At 38.2% G+C, this 16,922-nt stretch overlaps 1 protein-coding gene across 1 annotated transcript in view; it reads left to right on the forward strand.

Annotated features, from left to right (window-relative positions):
* Nucleotides 1-3,502: 3,502 nt before the first annotated feature.
* Nucleotides 3,503-16,922, forward strand: part of ASIC5 (acid sensing ion channel subunit family member 5) — a 68,295-nt gene continuing 54,875 nt past the window's right edge. The window contains exon 1 of the mRNA XM_047719907.1: nucleotides 3,503-3,529. The gene's annotated coding sequence lies outside the window, so the exon portion shown is untranslated. The remainder of the gene's footprint in view (nucleotides 3,530-16,922) is intronic.

Raw genomic sequence — 16,922 nt, forward strand, 5'->3', positions numbered from 1 at the left:
TAAGTTCTGCTTTTATATCCAAAATAACAAACATTAAATAAATCAACGGAGGCCAAATTTAAAAAATGACATTGAGTTATTCTATTCCAAGGACACACTTGGCATAGTGTTAGCATATATAATATAGTGAGCTTGTAAAAAAACAAATATTTAGTCTCTCAGTTTCAGATTGGGATATTCTTGTAACTACTAAGCCAGCAGCTGACCTGGAGCATGACAGAGGCAGGGTTCATGCACAAATTCCATTTCCATCTCATTTTTACTGTTCGTCTGGCCTAAATCTCAACTAATTAGCAGCAGTTGGGCTGCTGTATTTTTTTTTTTAATTTTTTTTTTTAACCTTTTCATTTGAGAGAGATACAGAGACAGAGTAAGCACAAGCAGGGGGAGGAGCAGAGGAAGAGGGAGAAGCAGACTCCCCACTGAGCTGGGAGCCCAACAGGGGGCTTGATTCCAGCCCAACAGGGGGCTTGATTCCAGCACACCAGGGCTTGTTCCTGACCTGAACAGAAGACAGATGCTTAATCTGCTGAGCTACGCAGGCGCCCTGCAGGCTGTATTGTATTGGAACTTACATGGACATCATTCATTTACTGTTTACCTGTAGCACAGCAATTATAGGACCCTGGGGGTCATCCACACTGGGGTACTTTGGAGGTAAGTTAAGAACAATAATAAAGGGCCCACAGTTCTGAACAATGTCAGTGATAAGGTATATTTTCCTAGAACACATTATTTATGGGTCTCAGTTCTAAACCGATATTCTAGACTTTATTTCTAGTCCTCGCTCTGCCACGGATGAATCATATGCTTCAGGGAAAAGTGGTTTAACTTCTCCAAGTATCAGCTACCTCACCCAAAGAAATGAAAGTGTTCCAAACAGATCATAATTTCAAAGATCCTGACCCACCCCAAAATCCTGATTGTATGAAATTCTTTTTTTTAAAGATTTTATTTATTTGACAGAGAGAGATCACAAGTAGAGAGAGAGAGAGAGAGAGAGAGGAGGAAGCAGGCTCCCCGCCTAGCAGAGAGCCCGATGTGGGACTCAATCCCAGGATGTATGAAATTCTTAATAAATGACCATGTTTGCTGCAGTTTATGGAATGCTAGACCACACAAAAGTGCTGTGTTGTAAGAGGACTGGGAAATCATCAAAACCATACCCCGGACCCCTCATATTCCCTTGGGGATTTTACAGGTGACTCTGGCCTTGCTCATACAGTGGAGAGGGGGTTTTGTGGGAGAACTGGAGTCACTGTCCTTAGGGCCCTGGCCCGTGGTGTTTGGTGGCAGGAAGTGTTTAATAACTCTTCTTTCCCCCACATCATTGTTCAACTAGGTATGTGTTTACAAAAAATACAGCTAAATAATTGATTCTACTATCTTTAAGTCTTTGGCATGGAGAAGAGGACTTCCCCTCGTGGTGAACATATTAGTGAAAGAAATGAGGAAATGTTTTTTTCACTATAAATTAGAAAAATTAAATATTTTCAAAGCAACACAGTTTTCTTTTCTTCTCCTCGTCCTCCCCCTCCCTCCTCCTCCTCCTATTCCTCCTCCCCCATTCTCCTCCTTCTCTTTCTCGTTCTTCTTCCTCTTCTTCTTTTGAAATAGGATTCCACTTGGATTTTCAAAGTAGTGTCAATTCAGCGGTTAACGTTAGCAACACAGGAACCAATTTTTCAAAGATTTAAATTTAATGCATTAGAGAAATTATAAATTAATCTAAGAAAGTATTGTTGCCTTTAGCCGGGACAGTAACTATAATGGGAGTGCCCTCAAATACATATATTCCCATTAATTTTTGCATTTGAAAGTATTATAAGATTTATGACTGGTTATAAATATATAAATATATGGTCAGCATCTCGCCAACACTTAAATCTTGCCACTTGGAAACCAGTTTCTCTCTCTTTTTTCTTTAAAAACAATTCTATTTATCTATTTGACAGAGAAAGAGAGATCACAAGTAGGCAGAGAGGTAGGCAGAGAGAGGCGGAAGCAGGCTCCCTGCTGAGCAGAGAGCCAGATGCGGGGCTTGATCCCAGGACCCTGAGATCATGACCTGAGCCAAAGGCAGAGGCTTAACACACTGAGCCACCCAGGGGCCCCAGAAACCAATTTCTCAATCTGATCTTTACTTCAGATTAAAAACTTGTTCCTTAATGATCAGATGAAAAACATCTAACCAATACAGTATTTGCTGCCCCCAAGATATTTTATGTACAGATATTTTACACAAACTTCCTAGAAATACACTCTCACTCAAAGAATCAAATATAAGGATGAGAGCCTCAGGCTTTATAGCAGTTAAATAGAGGAGAACGTATGGGTAAAAGGCAACCATTTGAGGTAAGATCTACACTCATTGTATATGCATTGAGTTCTGTGTACACGATTACAGAAGGACTATGTTAAAGTTAAAATGGACTGATAAGCCTATTTGGAAGACACACAGCATGACCAATTCTGAGCCTAGGAACAACATAATCTGTTTTAGAAGTAAAAGTAATAAAAACCTGAGAGACACCCTGAGTGGCTCAGTCAGTTAAGTGTCCAACCCTTGATTTCGGTTGAGGTTATAATCTCAGGGTTGTGGGATTGAGCCCTACACTAGGCTCTTTATAGCCTGCTTAAGATTCTTTTGTTTCCCCCTCCCTCCCTCCCTGACACTTCTCTCTCCCTCTCCAAAAAAAAAAAAAAAAAAAAAAAGAAAGAAAGAAAGAAAGAAACTTTTAAAAAAATTTATCTCATAAAAGAATATAAACAATAAATTAAGACTACTAAAACCAAAACAGACATCTCTGGTTCTTCCTTGTGTTTTTTTAAGATTAGGATATAGAGAAGTGAGCCTGGAAGATGAAACAAAGACAAGAATTAGCAGGATCCAGTGTTGGGCTAAATTTGCAAAGTGAATAGGAATTTTCTTTATTCCTTCAACCATCACAGTATTGGTTTCCCCAAAAAAATGGCTCTATGTAACCAGTTATAAAATGTTACATGTTCTTCTATTCCATAACCCTCGAAGCTTAGAATTCCTGCAACTTCCACCCCTGCCCTATAACCCAACTGTTCACATTTTTTTTTTAGTCAACAGTTAAGTGTTGTGGCAGACACAGAAATGTAAGCCAAGAAAGGAGTTCTCATGGATAAATGTTCCAGCATCTTATTTTTCAGAAGATAGTTTTGAAGACACTCTGCACTCTTTTCCAAATATCCTGGAGGAATCCCAGTTATTCACAGCACTGACCTCACTAAGGAATCCTTTGGCTTTTCTTCTTTCCCTTCCTGTCTCACGCTCCCTGCTCTCTTGCTATTATTCCCAGGAATGTCTCCCAGGTCCTTGTCTCAGGCGTTGCTTTGGAGAAGCCAAACTAATACATACAGTTCTTATTCACTGTGAGATCTAATACATTTAGAAACTGAATATTTACTTTTTTATTTTCAAAGTATTTTTTAATTTCCCAGCTAAGAAGTTTCTGTGAACATAGCAGCCATTCAAGAAGCCATTCATTTGTTTGATACAGTGAGTTACCATTTGTTATATAAAGTAGTCATTTGTTGTTGATGTTGTTTTGTTGTTGCTGCTGTTTTGTTTGATTCTCAAAGAAGGCAGCCTGAAGAGAATTAAATCCCTTTACTGGGATTTAGTTATACAATAGAAGTTTTTTCCAAAGTCAATCCTATAAACTTGATATGTGATATTTGCATACGTGATATTTGCTTGTTATTATTAGGACAGATCCAAGAAAAGACAAACAAGAAACTATTAGGACACTAATTTCAAGGGAAGGGGTACTCATAATGTTAATTATGGATCAATTAGGAGATTATTTCTTTACTCATGTGAATTTAAGGTAACTAGTTTCCAAGGGGAAAAAAGAATACATTGGGAGATGTGTTTATGTAAGGGTGGCCTTAAGCCTTTGTGTAGGTGAGAAAACTGTGTATCTCACAAAGCAAAAGTATCAGAAAAGAGCTGTGAACCAGGTGACCTTTTGGTTATCCTGGACTATGGAATGTGATATTTGTGGAAAATGTTTACAGATAAACTCATATTTTATTTCCTTATTTTCCTTATTTCTTAAAAACCGTGGACATTAAAAAAATAATTCCATTGATATTTCAAATGTGAATTGTAATAGTTTAAGATTTTATTTATTTATTTAAGAGAGATGAGAGAGAGAGAGAGGGTACGAGAAGGGGAAGGCTCAGAGGGGGAAGCAGATTCCCCACTGAGCAGTGAGGCCAATGTGAGACTCGATCCCAGGATTTTAGCTAAGATCATGCATGACCTGAGCCGAAGACAGTTGCTTAACCAACTGAGCCACCCAGGCATCCCAGTAAATTGGAGTAGTTTCAAATTCAAGGTTATAAAAACTGTTTTTTGTCTACTTTGATGATGTAAAGTGTTGTAAAACTCCGATTGACATTTTAACATTTATTCTTGACCCCAGGTCAAATTAGATACGTTGTCATTTCAAATTTGTCACAAATTAATGTTTTTCATTATCAAATTTAATATAATTTTTAGATGAATGTAATATTTATAAATGAGAAATGATTTAACATTATCTGTTTAGTATGACTTGTACAGAAACAAACTATGATAAAATCTTCATAAATAAGTTTTGAAAGCATGAAGAACATACTTTATAATCAATTGACCAAATAAAATCAATGAAATGATGAAAAAGCTTAAGTACAATAGCCATAATATAGTTTGAATCATCTGAAATTACTGCTTTTTTAAGTCCAAATGGTTGATATCAGCAATTTCATATGGTTCATCTTATTATCATTAAAGTAATATTTAATACTGTGCATAAAAATGCTATTAAAGGGGGTTTTGATTCTGGAAAATTTGCAAAATGCTCAGATAGACAAGTCTGTTCTTTGAAAAAGAAGAGGGAAGCAAATTCTGATGCTACTGCAATAAACATATCTTTAAATATTCAACAAAATATACATAATGCCTTAATTTATTAGCAGAGAACCCAAGACTTCACACTCTTAGACTGTATAATTTTCAGTTTTCATTCTCTATCACTTCCCACCCAAATGTCTTGAAATAAATCCAAAGCAGAGATACTAAGTTCTGAATCTTCTAAATTCTCCTTGCTTAGAGTAATCTCTCTGCCCCTCCACCTACTGAACTCTTACCCATTCTTTAAAAGACATTTTAAATATCACTTCCTCTTTCTAATGTAACCTAGGTAGGGGCACCTGGGTGGCTCAATGGGTTAAAGCCTCTGCCTTCAGCTCGGGTCATGATCTCAGGGTCCTGGGATCAAGCCCCGAGTCAGGCTTTCTGCTCAGAGGGGAGCCTGCTTACTCCTCTCTCTCTGCCTGCCCCTCTGCCTACTTGTGATCTCTGTCTGTCAAATAAATAAATAAAATTTTTTAAAGAAATAAAAATAAAAACAATATATTTTTAAAAAATGATGTACCCTAGGTAACATAATTACTACCTCTTCAGTGACGCAACAACACTTTGTATTTAAATTCTTAGACTTAATCCCATGTCATTGTTATCTTTGGGTTTTCTGCCTGTCTTACTTATTAGGTCGTATTTCCTCGAGACAAGTAGTACTGTGTGTTCTTCCTCTTGACTTTTGCTTCAAGCCAGGTAAATAAAGACACAACTATTTCTCAACGAACAGAATCTCATCTTTCCATCACCCTTTGTTCAACAGAGTCAAAGATGCATTTAAAAGTTCATGTACCAAGCAGAGAAGTAGCTTATTGAGAATACTGAGACACATGAGAAGGTAAAATATGGATAGAAGAAGGTAAAACATAGATAACCAGTCAATGAGGTTTGTTTAAAAATTGTGAAGCTTCAATCGAGTCCCACCTTGGGCTCTGCACTCAGCATGGAGTCTGCTTATCCCTCTCCTTCTGCTCCTCTCCACTGCTTTGTTTCTCTCTGTTGTCTCTCTCTCTCAAATAAATAATTTTGAAAAACAAAAACAAAAACAAACAAACAAAAAGCCATGAAGCTTCAAGTACCATGTGTTGAATAGTAATATTTAATCTGTGCACAAAGCCAGGTCAGTGAGTCAATAATTTGCTAAGTACCGTCTCAGTAAAAGTTCAGGTGCAGTTAATGATCTTCTGTGCATTTTGAATTCTCATGAGCTTGAGATTAAATTGATCCTTACAAGTAATTGGCCAATATTTGTGAAATGATTATCACAAATGGTTGGAGAAAATTCAATAAAGAGAAAAGAACTGTGTTTTTGTGACATCTGCTATATGCCAGACATTATGCTAGGGTTGTTCCATAGGTTCACGGATTCTGTCCTCTGAGAACTGAGACCACAGATGCTGGTAATGGACAGAGCCAGAATATAAGCAGATGACTCTCATTCTAAGGTATTTTCCCTTTCTCCCACATCTGCTGCCTTGTAATTCCGAACTGTTAGACTTCATATCTTTTTTTTTTTTTTTTAATTTCTTAAGTGGTAAGAGCACTAGGGACATTTTTGGTTCTAATATTTGGCCATTGACCCCAGTTTCTGATACAACTCGTAAAACTTTTATAATTTCCTGGGTGAGAGGAGAGTCTTTTGTTCTATTGGGGCTCCTCCAGGTAAGCTTCTTGGTGGTTCCTGGAGGAGAGATGGTCACCAGAAAGAACAAGCTGTGATTAGAAGCCCGGAATTTTTTACCCCACCCTTCATTCTCTTGAGAAAGTAAAAGGGCTGAAAATGTAGTTAATGATCGATCATGCCTATGTGATAAAGTCTCCATAAAAATTCTAGTAGTATGAGGTTAAGAGAGGTTCCAGGTTGGTGAACTGGTAGTGTGTGGGGAGAGTGACACACTCAGAGAAGGCATAGACACTCTGCACTCTTCCCCAAATATTTTGCCCTATGTACCTTTTTATCTGCCTGCTCACCTGTATTCTTTATCATGTCCTTTAATAAACTAGTCAGCCTTAGTAAATAATACACTAACTTCTTTGAGCCACCCTAGTAAATTGATTGAACTTGAGGAGGACATCATAGGAACCTCCTATGGGAGCCACCTTGGACAGAAGTTGTGGGTAACCTGGAGACCCACTTGCAATTGGGGTGAAGGCAGTTTTGTGGGACTGAGCCCTTAACCTATTGGATCTGACACCATCTCCAGGTAGATAATGTTGAATTGAGTCATACTGTAGGAAATCCAGCTGGCATCCAGCTTTATTTTTCCTTCCTTTCAAATGTTTTTTGTTCTTGTCTCTCCCATGTGTTTAATTGGGAGCTCGTGGTGGACTCTGTACACTGTTACTCTGAAGAGATCCTGCCTATGAGGGCCACTTCTCTTTCCTGTAGCCATTGTCTGGTGGAAATGGGATTTTTTTAAGGTTTTTTAAAGATTTAAAAAAAATTTTTAAAAGATTTTTATTAATTTACTTGTCAGAGAGAGAGAATGAATGAGAGAGAGCACAAGCAGGGGGAAGGGCAGACAGAAGGAGAAGCAGGCTTCCTGCTGAGCGAGGAGCCTGGTACAAGACTGGATCCCAGGACCTTGGGATCATGACCTAAGCCAAAGAAGTGGCTAAAGCAACTGAACCACCCAGGCATCCCTCCAAGTGGGATTTTTTTTAAAAGATTTTATTTATTTATTTGACAGAGATCACAAGTAGACAGAGAAACAGGCAGAAAGCGGGGGTGGGGGGATAGTAGGGGAGAAGCAGTCTTCCCACTGAGTGGAGAGCCCAATGCAGAGCTCCATCCCAGGACCCTGGGATCATGACCTGAGCCAAAGGCAGAGGCCTTAACACACTGAGCCACCCAGGCGCCCCTCCAAGTGGGATTTTAAAATCTTCACTGGTTGTAATAACTAGGGGCAGAGAGAGAGAAAGAGAGAATTGCTGGGAAGGGGAAAACCTTCCACACATTTGGTGACCAAAAGTAAAGTGTTCTGTTTAAAAGGACACACAACTCCTAGAAAACTGAGGTTTTCTTTTTTGTATAGTTTACTGATTCTCCTCTTTATCAGGGATCAAGTCCCGAGTTTTGCATTGCTATGAAATCTAGGAATACCTTTAATTATCTTACGCAATAAGGAAATCATTTTTTTATGGTAGTGATTTGTTAATTTGACTTTGATTTAAACTTTTGTTTAATGACATAACAAAATTGCAATATCCAGAATCTGACCTATGTGAAAAGTTTACTAGCTTCTCGAGGAAGTAAGGCATCTGTGAAAGAATAAGTCTCACTAGTTCCAAAGTGTCTTCCAGGCCTGGGTTTATTTAAACAGCCAAATTGGAAAAAACATATCCAAAATTAATAAAATAAAATATCAGTAGAATACCCAAAGACTCATACCTCTGTTGTAGAAACAAGGGCTTAGTATTTTCTACATAGTATTTTTTATTTCATAATGTCGTAGGTATTTTTTTTAAGATTTATTTATTTATTTTAGAGAGAGAGAGAGTGAGCCTGGCGAGAAATAGAGGGAAAGTGAGAGAATCTTCAAGCAGACTCCCTACTTAGCATGGAGCCTGACTCAGGACTTGATCCCAGGACCCTGAGATCATGACCAGAGCCAAAACCGACAGTTGGCCACAGGGTGACGGTTTATACTTGCTTTGATGCAGGTCTTTCTGAGTTCTGCTTGCCTACAATCACAGGGACATGTGATGCTTAATTCTGCCAGCGCTCTTATCTATTCATATAATTGTGAAATATCTGTTCCAACAGAACACAGTGATCACATCTGGGTTTCACTTAGTGTGAAAAAGTCAGATAAGTCAGATAACTATTAAGCTCACCAGTGTTCTTATTTGCCTCAGGCAGTTATAAACATACTGGGTAATAAGTGATGACTTGAATACAAAAAAAAAAAAAAAAAAAAAAAAGCTTAGCTCTTCTTCTCATAGGTGAAATAAAACCAGTTTCCCCTGCCTACACAGAAAGCATCCTCAAGGCTGGGAGGGTGAAGACAGACTTCTCATTAGCCCTGACCTATTGCTCTTGGACATTCTTGCCATGAGCACAAGCAAGAGTGTCAACTAAAATTCTGAAACTAAATAATGTGAAACTATTCTGTTTAATGGGAGTAAATAACTTATTTTCAATATATAAATCCTCAACATTTTGATACTCTATTTTCAGAAGAATTTAAAAGATAAAAGAAGAGCAAAGATTCCATTTGTTGGAGTTTTGTTCAAATGACTCATTCTCCTTCAGATATTTGAGGTAAATTATCATGTGACTCTGTTTTTAAAAACAATTGATTAAATCGAAGTGTGTTCTTCCCTGATCCTACCAAAGAAATGAACAACAAATGAAAACAAAAGTTGGTAGTTGGTAAAATAAAGTTATTTATTTGTTTATAGCCCTCTTATTCCAAAAGAAAAAAAAAATTCAAGGCAATTTATAATATTCATTGAGAATGGGAAAAAATGCAGCTTAAACTGGGCAAATAAAGAGAACAAGTCAAATGGAAAATGAAGGTAAGAAGATACCATTAAGCCAGAAATGAGACTATTAAAAAGCCAAAATCTGGCTCTAAGTTTTCTAGCAGCCAATACAAAGAAGGAAGTTATATAAGTCCTTGACTTACAGTCCTATTGCAATAAAGATAAATTAGTTTTTCAGGAAATCCACGAAGAGTCCTAGTAATGAGACAAAGAGAAATTTCTGTTATTCTATTATAAGGAAATTACCGACAATATGAATGAAAGTTTTGGATGGATGTTACTAATCTCAATCAATAGTATTCTATTGAGGATTATGTTGTGACTGAATTGCCCAAGAAGGTTTACTAGTACACTGTTAGTTTAACTCATCAACTTCTCTCATTGATTTCACAGAAATAATAAAAATAAAGGTTTCCGTCGTCAAATGCTGGCTGTGCATAAGCAGGTGTATGCACGCCAAGTCTTCTTAAAACATTTAAAATTGCCAAAGTGCATGGTAAATCACAAATTTAGGTGATTCTGCTTTAAAAATCTCCACAAATTTATCAAAGACCTGGTATTCTACAGAACAAAATTTGGAAAATTCTGTACTGAAAATCCTAAATATTTAATCCCTCTTCTCAAAATCTTGACATCTCAGCTAGTGAATTTACCTTATCTTGTGTCAAACATGGTAAAATAAATGAAATACCAGAAGCACTGTGACTTTACAAGTGATTGGTGATTGGGTATGGTAAGTTTTATCCAGGAGGCATGAGTAAAAAGTGAGGCTGGAGTTTTCACTGTTGAAGTAGCAGTCTCTTATGTTAGTCAGAGAGGGAAATTGAGTTCATTGTGTGTGGTCTCATTAGCTGCAGCATGTAATAAACACAACCTTGTAAGATGTTTTTGGGTGCAAAATAAAATGGATAATCTCCCAAGGCTTTCTGTATTTCTTGAGGGTTTGGTTGAAATCTTTCCTTTATCATGATGTCTTCTTATAGCACCATCTACCTATAGTGAAATGGAATTTCCTATGATTTTTAGAAAGTCTATTATTTATAAAACTCATCTGACAAATATTTGCTCTGTCTCTGCATCTTAAGAGCAGGAGTTATGGGACGCCTAGGTGGCTCAGTCAGTTGAGTGTCTGACTTTGGCTCAGATGGGGATCTCAGGATCCTGGGATGGAGACCTGGCCCATCCCCACCCTCCATGTTCATCAGGGAGTCTGCTTGCCCCTTTGCTTGTCTCCTCTCCAACGCCCACTCCCCCTGCTCATGCATTCTCTCTTCCTCTTCCTCCCTCTCTCTCTCTCGATAAATAAATAAAATCCAAAAAGAAAAAAAAAGGGGCAGACTTTATATCCTCCAGAGAGCACAACAACTTTTCTTATTTGTGACAAGCACTATGAAGTTTTGTGCATTTGATTTAATGATATTACATGATTGATTTGATTATATAGAAGGGCTTTTTTTTTAAAAGATTTTATTTATTTATTTGACAGAGAGAGAGATCACAAGTCGGCAGAGAGACAGTCAGAGAGAGAGGAGGAAGCAGGCTCCCTGCTGAGCAGAGAGCCCGATGTGGGCCTCGATCCCAGGACCCTGGGACCATGACCTGAGCTGAAGGCAGAGGCTTTAACCCACTGAGCCACCCAGGTGCCCAGAAGGGCTTTTTTTAATGATATTAAAAGACAAATAAAAAACTATAGACTGCAAATGACTTTGAGGACTGAAGTAGGTATGAGATTTTTCTATGTAAAAATTAGGAATATGCTTATAATTATAATTATTGTCAATCTTTTAACAAACAAACAACAACAACAACAAAAAAAAAAACTGGTACCAGTATTTCTCATTGACAATATGGGCTAATCCTTAAAAATAATCACTAAGTTTGTTGAGTTTGTTGTGTTGAGTTTTACCATGTAGCAGACACATTAGTTCATTTAATTCTTGTGAAAACTTTTTGAGATGTCACTGATTATACAGACACTGAAAAGATACCTTAGAAAATTGGAGAGACCACTCATGGTTACACGGTCAGCAAATGGTAGAGTCTGTGTTCAAATCTCAAGGTTGATTTCAAATACTTTCTCAGTCCACTCAGGCTACTGCAGCAAAAACACTATAAACTGGGTAGCTTATAAACAATAAACATTTAATTCTCGTAATTCTAGAGGCTAAAAATTCTAAGATCATTGAGTTCGCAGTTTCAGTGTCTGATGAGAGCCTGCTTCCTCATTGATCCACACATGGCAAAAGGAAATAGGGAGCTTTGTCGGAACTCCTTAATAGAGCACTCATCCCATTCAGGAGGCTCTGACCTTTGACCTAATCACCTCCTAAATGCGCAAGTCCTAATATCATCACTTTGGAGGTTAGGATTTCAACATATGAATTTGGGGAGACAGAATCGATTCCAGACACTATGCCCTTCCTATTCTGTTATGCTGTCAATAATGAAGTACCTTTGTGACTTAAATCAATCTATCTTGATATTTATCCAAACTGCTTGAAAAGTATAGCTATTCCAATGAACTATAATAATAGCAAGTAGGAAGAAGCAAGATGGTGGAGGAGGAGCAGGCTGAGATGACATCAGGTTGCAGTTCAGATAGATAGTTATCAAACTATTCTGAACACCTACAAACTCAACAGGAGATTGAAGAGAAGAAGAGCAGCAATTCTAGGAACAGAAAATTGACCACTTTCTGGAAGGTAGGATGTGCAAAGAAGTGAATCTGAAGTGACATGAAGATAGACTGCGGAGGGGAGGGGCCAGCTTCCTGCAAGCAGTGGAGCAGTGGAGCACAAAATCAGAACTTTTAGAAGTCTGCTCCACTGAGGGACATCACTCCAGAGGCTAAGCGGTGGTGGAGCCCTCAAGGGGACAGTGTGGACTCAGGACCCACAGGGTCACAGAAAGACTGAGGGTGTCTCAGTGTGGCAGAGCTGCCAGGTATCAGAGAGGAGAAGCCAGCTACAGGGACTGAGCTGAGGAGTGAGCTTTCAGCTTGAGGTTACCTTAAACCATGATCCAAGGCATAGTCAGACCACTGCTCTTCAAGCAGGGCCCCCACAAGTGGCAGATCCAGAGAGACCCCACTCCTTCCTCCTCCAGGAGGATCAGCATGGGATCACATGGCAGGAATCTGCTGGGTTTGGAGACTCCAAACGGTGTCATGCACCAGAGATAAAAATGCTTGGTCACAGGTCAGTTGAGCGTGGAGTGCACTGGAGACCAGGGAGATGGGAGAGACTGACTGCTTTTCTCTGAGGGTGCACTGAGGAGTGGGGCCCTGAGTTCTTGGCTCCTCCAGGCCAGAGATTGGGAGGCCGTCGTTTCCATTCCCATCCTCCAATGCTCTACGGAAAGCATTCAGGAACAAAAGCCACAGAGAGTGAACCCGAGCAGATTATTTAGCCTGGCCCCTGGCAAGGTGCAATTGGGCCTCGGTGAAGACATTTGAGAATCACTGCAACATGTCCCTCCCCCAGAAGATCAGCAAGAACATCCAGCCCAGACTGAGTCCATGATCAATGAGAAGTGCAGAATTCCAGAGCTAGGGGAAAGCAACACGTAGCATTCATGGCTTTTTTTCTCATGATCTTTTACTCTTGCAAAGTTAAAATTTTTAATTTTATTTTTTTCTTATTCTATTTTTTTAACTTTTCCTCTTTCCTCCTTTAATGTTTTTTTAAAATATTTTATCTTATCAATACCTTTTAAAAGAATCTTTTTAAGTTTTCATTGTTATACTCATATTTTATCACTTCATTGTATTTAACCTTATTTTTTGTATACATATAAATTTTATCATTCAAATTTTGGGATATAATTTCTTCTAATAGTTCAAAATATACCCTAAATCTAGCTCCAACCTGATCACATTCTCTCCTCTTTTTTTTTATCCTTTTTCCAATGAACTTATCTTATCAATTCCTTTTTTAGAATTTTTTAAAATTTTCATCTTTACAGTCATATCCCAACTCTTAATCATGTTTACCCTTATTCTTGTATATATATAAATTTTTCTTTCTTTAAAATTTTGGGAGGTAGTTTCTTCTAAGAGACCAAAATACACCCAAAATCATCTAGTGAATGGCTCTGTTCTACTCACCAGTCTAATATATATATAAATTTATTTATTTCTTTTTTAACAATTTGAATGCAAAGTCTAAGGAAGGTTTTCCAAGTTAGAAGCTGTATCTTTTTTTAATTTATTTATTTGGCAGAAAGAGAGAGATCACAAGTAGGCAGGCAGAGAGAGGGGGGAAGCAGGTTGCCTGCTGAGCAGAGAGCCCAATGTGGCCTTGATCCTAGGACCCTGAGATCATGACCTGAGCCAAAGGCAGAGGCTTAACCCACTGAGCCACCCAAGCACCCCTATAAATTTATTTTTTATTTCTTTTATTTTCCCCCCATTTCTTCTCCCAGTTTTCAGATCGCTTCTGATTTGGTTAGCATATGTTTTTCTGGGGTCTTTGCCACCCTTTTACTATTTTACTGCTCATTTATATATTCTTATCTGGGTAAAATTACAAGGCGGAAAAACTCACCACAAAACAAAAACAAAAACAAAACAAACAAACAAAAAAACCCAAAGGGCAGTACCAATGCGTAGGGACCTAATGAAATCAGACATTGGTAATATGTCAAAACTAGAGTACAGAATGAAAATTATCAAGGTGCTAGCTGGGCTAGAAAAAGGCATGGTTGATATTAAAGAATCCCTTTCTGGAAATTGAAATCCTTTTCTGGATAAAAATGGAGGCTACTGCTGCTAGGATAAATGAGGCAGAAGAGAGAATTAGTGATATAAAAGACCAAATGATGGAGAATAAGGAAGATGAGCAAAAGAGAAACAAAGAGCTACTGGACCATGAGGGGAGAATTTGAGAGATAAGTGATGCCTTAAGATGAAATAATATTAGAATATTTAGGCTCCCAGAAGAAGAAGAAAGAGAGGGAGGCAGAAGGTATATTGGACCAAATTATAATAGAGAATTTCTCTAATATGGCAAAGGGAACAAGCATCAATACCAGGAGGCACAGAGAACCTCCCTCAAAATAAAAAATATATATATATAGGTACACACCCCGTCCTCTAAGAGTAAAACTTACAAATTTTAGTGATAAGGAAAAAATCCTGAAAGTAGCTCAGGACAAGACGTGTGTAACATACAATGGTAGAAATATTAGATTGACAGCAGACTTATCCACAGAGACCTGGCAGGCCAGAAAGAACTGGCATGATATATTCAGAGCACTAAATGAGAAAAACATGCAGCCAAGAATACCATATCTACCTAGGCTACCATTGAAAATAGAAGAAGAGATAAAAATCTTCCAGGACAAACAAAAATTAAAGAATTTACAAACACCAAACCAGCCCTACAGGATATATTGAAAGGGGTCCTCTAAGCAAAGAGAGAACCTAAAAGTAATAGACCAGAAAGGAACAGAAGCAGTATACAGTAACAGTCACCTTACGGGCAATACAATGGCACTAAATTTATGTCTTTCAACAGTTACCCTGAATGCAAATGGGATAAATGCTCTAATCAAAAGACACAGGGTATCAGAATGCATAAAAAAAAAAAAGATCCATTGATATGATGTCTACAAGAAACTCATTTTATAGCCAAAGACACCTGCAGATTTAAAGTGAGGGGGTGGAAAACAACTTACCATGCTAATGGACATCAAAAGAAAGCTGGGGTGGACATCCTTAGATCAATTAGATTTTAAGCCAAAGACTATAATAAGAGATGGGGAAAGACACTATTTCGTACTCAAAGGGTCTGTCCAACAAGAAGATCTAACAATTTTAAATATCTATGCCCCTAACATGGGAGCAGCCAACTATATAAACCAATTAATAACAAAATCAAAGAAATACATTGACAATAATACAAAAATGGTATAGAACTTTAACACCCCCCTCACTAAAATGGACAGATCATCCAAGCAAAAGATAAACAAGGAAATAAAGGCCTTAAATGACACACTGGACCAGATGGACATCACAGATATATTCAGAACATTCCATCCCAAAGCAACAGAATATACATTCTTCTCTAGTGCACATGGAACATTCTCCAGAGTAGATCATATCCTGGGTCACAAATCAGGTCTCAACTGGTACCAAAAGATTGGGGTCATCCCCTGCATATTTGCAGACCACAATGCTCTAAAGCAAGAACTCAATCACATGAGGGAAGTTGGAAAGAACTCAAATACATGGAGGCTAAATGACATCCTACTTAAGAATGAATGGGTCAGGGGCACCTGGGTGGCTCAGTGGGTTAAAGCCTCTGCCTTCGGCTCAGGTCATGATCCCAGGGTCGTGGGATCAAGTCCCATATCGGGCTCTCTGCTCAGCAGGGAGCCTGCTTCCTCCTTTCTCTCTCTCTCTGCCTGCCTCTCTGCCTACTTGTGATCTCTGTCTGTCAAATAAATAAATAAAATCTTTAAAAAAAAAAAAAAAAAAAAAAAAAAAGAATGAATGGGTCAACCAGGAAATTAAAGAGGAATTGAAAAAATTCATGGAAACAAATGAAAATGAAAACACGGGGCGCCTGGGTGGCTCAGTGGGTTAAAGCCTCTGCCTTCGGCTCAGGTCATGATCCCAGGGTCCTGAGATCGAGCCCCGCATCGGGCTCTCTGCTCAGCAGGGAGCCTGCTTCCTTCTCTCTCTCTCTCTCTCTGCCTGCCTCTCTGCTTACTTGTAATCTCTGTCTGTCAAATAAATAAATAAAATCTTTAAAAAAAAAAGAAAATGAAAATACAATTCTTCAAAATCTTTAGGACACAGCAAAGGCAATCTTGAGAGGAAAGTATATAGCAATACAAACCTTTCTCAAGAAACAAGAAAGGTCTCAAGTACACAACCTAACCCTACACCTAAAGGAGTTGGAGAAAGAACAACAAAGAAAGCCTATACCCAGCATCAGAAGAGAAATCATAAAGATCAGAGCAGAAATCAATGATATAGAAACCAAAAGAACAGAGGGACAAATCAACAAAACTAGGAGCTGGTTCTTTGAAAGAATTAATAAGATTGATAAACCCCTGGAAAGACTTATTAAAAAGAAAAGAGAAAGGACTCAAATCACAAACAACACCAAAGAAATACAAACAATTATAAAAACACATTATGAGCAACTATATGCCAGCAAATTTGACAGCCTGGAAGAAATGGAAGCATTCTTAGAGAAATATAAACTACCAGAACTGAACCAGGAAGAAATAGAAAACCTTACAGACCTATAACCAGTAAGGAGATTGAAACAGTCATCAAAAATTTCCCAACAAACAGGAGCCCAGGGCCAGAGGGCTTCCCAGGGGACGTCTACCAAACATTTAAAGAAGAATTAATACCTGTTCTCCTGAAACTGTTCCAAAAAATAGAAAGGGAAGGAAAACTTCCAAACTCATTTTATGAGGCCAGCATCACATTGATCCCAAAACCAGACAAAGACCCATCAAAAAGGAGAATTGCAGACCAATA

Source organism: Lutra lutra, chromosome 2 (assembly GCF_902655055.1).
Source record: "Lutra lutra chromosome 2, mLutLut1.2, whole genome shotgun sequence".
Lineage (NCBI taxonomy): Eukaryota > Metazoa > Chordata > Mammalia > Carnivora > Mustelidae > Lutra > Lutra lutra.